We start from the raw sequence: 3,984 nt of genomic DNA, 5'->3' as shown, positions 1-3,984 counted from the left end.
AATCATGCTGTAATAGTGCTGTACTGAACAGATCAATAGCACGATATGGAAATGTACAGCATAGTAAGGTAAATAGCGTGTTCACTGGATGTTGAAGTAGGAAATAATAGTTCTCAACAGTTGCAGTTACAGCTAATTCTCCACTAGAGCTCATCATAGATAAAAGAAGATGAAGCTTCCACAGCCGAAATAGCTCAGTTGGGAGAGCGTTAGACTGAAGATCTAAAGGTCCCTGGTTCGATCCCGGGTTTCGGCAGACTTTTTGCTTTTCTTTCATTTAATATATTCCATTGTTCCACGATTACAGACTTTATTGTAATATTAAAAGATAAATTACAAATACTTTAACAATTCATTTAAAAGGTAATGTTGATGTGTACTGCTTTTTCTCTGTATGTAAATTTAGTTTTTGTGACTGTATTGCACATCACATTTATTATTTTAATTCGTTTTGGTTCATATAACTGTATTTTGTCCAAATTTTAAAATTTCATGGTTCCATGAGTGGAAAAATATGTGTCTACTCAACGAAGTTTTGACTGTATCCAACAATATGACATTACTATATTTACTCATATCCAATATATGTTTCAATTCAATGTAATTAACAGCACCTATACAATCACGTTTAGAATTTCCACAGATTCACACAGAAATAATTATGTCCAATCTGACTACCACTATCAGGGCATGTTTAAGGAGTATTGCTATTATTTAATTTGTATAACGCTTTAGTAGATGATGATGTATCCACTTCTCTCTCTATGGGGCATTTTTATTATTGAACACATTTCGAACACGATTCCTTTCAATCCTTATTGCAAAGATAAGGATTGAAAGATTGTGAGTGTTTATTAAAAATCTTCAACAGGAACAGCAGTCACCAAAAACCAGTGGCGGATCCAGGGGGGTGCGATCGCCCCCCCTACCAGGGGCTTGCTGCCGACAGCTGCACACTGTGCAGGTCCGTTCAGCAGTGACAGTATGCTGCCCGACTGCTCTGATTGTGTTTTAAACACAATCAGAGCAGCGGGACAGCACACTTTCACTGCTGAACGGACCTGCACATACTGTGCAGCAGCCGGCAGCCTTAGAACACAGAAAGGGGGCGGGGCCTAAATCGCCTGGGGTAGGACAAATGTCTGGGTCCGCCCCTGCCAAAAACTGCTGTTCCTGCGAAGTTCAAACTCAACTTTTCAATGTCTCTTCTCTCCCAAAGACTGCGCATGGCTGAGGTTTTCAGACTGAGCATGTGCACCTTTCAAGACTGCTATGGATAACAACAGTCTTGAAAGTCCATTTGCACATGCTCAGTCGGAATACCTGAGGCATGCGCACAAAGACTTCTGAGGATGTGAGAGGGAGGGATCCAGTGGCGGGCTGGCCCGGGGGGCAGGGGGGCATCGGCCCCCCGGGCCACTCGGTCAGGCCGCTATTAGGGCCGGGGGGTAGGCCGACTGGCCGCCCCCCCGGCTGCAAAATACAATTCTTTCCCCCGTGGCCGCATCTGATGACATCAGATGCAGCCGCGTCAGCACACAGGCGGCCGCATCACATGACAGGGGATGCATCCCTTTTCATGAGATGCGGCCGCCTGTGTGCCCCCCGGCCACGCCTCTCCCAGCCCGCGTCTGGAGGGATCATATGATCCCTCTACACATGCACTGTTCATCTCTGCTCTGTGGAGCAGACCCGAGTAAAACAGCTGGCGTACATTAACGTGAACAAGTTCTGGTTTTCAGAACTTGATAAATTGCGGAATATAGCGGCCCCCATAGATATCCATGTGGACTGCTCTGGAGCTCAAAGAGAAATGCAAAGCAGTGGATATCTACAATATCTGCTGCGATGCCCAGATATTCAGGTACCCTGAAAACAACTGTTTTTGGAGGATTTTCATGAAAAAAGAGAATCATAAATAGGCCCCTTTCTCATTGTCCCCTCTATCCTGTCAGAAAATGCCTTTAATAACTACTATTTATGCTTCTTTCTGCTGTTCTGAACCTTCGTTCCTTTCCACTTGCGTCACTTTGTGCCTCCTGTCATTTGAGTACCCTCTACTCTTATTTATCTGTAAAATGCTGTCATGCTTTTTTTTCTGTGAAATGTTATTAGTTGTTTCAATTTTCTTTTTTCAATATTGCTTTCTTCCTTGGTCCTCAATTAACTCTCTCTATTTTACCCCTCCAATCAAACTCCGACTGAACCGCAATCCTGTGTCCCCTGCATCTGTCCTATACCTTACCTAAATCATTCTGATTTTTGCACTGTTTCACTTTTTAGTCTGATTTCTTTGTGCAGAGTTGCAAAGATGAAAAAAGTACAATAAAAGTACTATCTCTCCTCTTATAATATTAAACTGTCCCCAATTTCTCCTATAGTACTGCACAGATGACCCTCACAGGTCTTGCATAATTTGTTAAAGTAAGAGGACATCAGTGCTAATCTAATATATATAAGCCTAGCGGCGTGTGTTAGTGTGTGTGTGTGTGTGTGTGTGGAAAAAACTATTTTCTCAGAAAGGGCTCATCCAATTGACCTGAAATTTGGTATACTGACATTATTTGACAAAAAAATTATAGTCGTGAAGTCAGTTAACTTCCATCATCCCCTCTTCCCCCCGTGGGAGGGGTAGTAAAGGCTAAATTTACGAGTTGAGGGCTCAAACTCTTTTTGTGAGGTAATTTTACCTCATGAACACACATGCGTAGTATACTTAACACAGTGAGGAGAGAAGGTGATGATACCTCGGATTGACTTATGTCCATCTGAAACAGGACTGCCGTTTAAGCTAAGACGGCGGCAGTTCCATTTGAAGGCAGCATTTGCTATGACCATTAACAAGTCACAGGGTTAAAGACTTGACCGTGTGGGTATTTATTTACCAGAGCCTGTCTTTGGTCATGGACAATTGTATGTCGCATTTTCACGAGTACGGAGAAGCAGTAATGTGAAAGTACAGGTTATGAATACTGCCCTTTAAGGAAAACTGATTGAGCACAGCAATAAGGTGTTTAGCAGAAACGTTGTGTATCGAGAGGTTTTAGAACAGTAAGACGATGGAGATTAAGCATGTGGCAATGAAGATGAAAGATGAGGTGATGGAGAAGAATGATGAGGTGGTGACATGTGGACAAAACCACGTTAAAAAAGGGCGCTTACGTCGGGAAGTAACGATCTTCCCCTGAGGAGGCCTGGCCTAGCCCCAAATGCATGACAAGAACCTTTTTAACACCTTAAGTAGCTTGATTTGACTAGAATGCGTATCATGCACGGGGTAACTTGTTATATATATATATATATATATATATATATATATATATATGTATAAATCAAAATGATAAGTTATGGAAGGACGGCGCCTTCAGGTGTACAAACAGATAATTGTGTATATATAGTCAGTAAGCTCAGAGAGTCCAGAGAACATAAAATCCAGAGAAAAATAGTAATGCAGGTGGATATCAGCATATAGCAGCATATATCAGCAAATCAGGTGAGACACTGTGCAGATTAATAGTGTAGTAGTGTGCGTACCAGAAATAAGTAAAATAACAGCTTATCTGTATATAGGCTCCTCAGTCATCCCAGGTGGTGATTTCAATGAAGATAATAAATATAAGCTTATCTGTATAATATACAGGCGAGATCACTGGTAGTCATATCCCTGGAGGTAGTTAAAGATGTCCCTCTATAGGCTCCATACAAAAGCTCAGGAAAGGGTGATATCTTAATTTGTTACTCCCAGGGTAGATCAGTGAAACAGGGTCTCAGATAGTACAGTATATATATATATATATATATATATATATATATATATATATATATATATATATACAATTGTGTCATTTTTAATACCAATTACTTAGAATAACTTACATTTTACTACAAATGAAGTGCCTCTTGCATCTAGGTTAAACAGCAAGTAGAGCTACTATTTAACAGATTCGATATATTCCTATTAAATGAATATTTAACAAAGGCTGT

The 3,984-nt window shown here is 40.9% G+C and overlaps 1 non-coding gene across 1 annotated transcript; it reads left to right on the top strand.

Moving 5' to 3' along the window:
- The first annotated feature begins 183 nt into the window (after positions 1-183).
- TRNAF-GAA (transfer RNA phenylalanine (anticodon GAA)) lies at positions 184-256 on the top strand. Its single transcript has one exon. It is a non-coding gene; the product is annotated as a tRNA-Phe (tRNA).
- Positions 257-3,984: the final 3,728 nt, after the last annotated feature.

The sequence above is a fragment of the Mixophyes fleayi genome, chromosome 2 (genome assembly GCF_038048845.1).
Source record: "Mixophyes fleayi isolate aMixFle1 chromosome 2, aMixFle1.hap1, whole genome shotgun sequence".
NCBI lineage: Eukaryota > Metazoa > Chordata > Amphibia > Anura > Limnodynastidae > Mixophyes > Mixophyes fleayi.
This window is presented reverse-complemented; position numbering and strand designations above follow the sequence as displayed.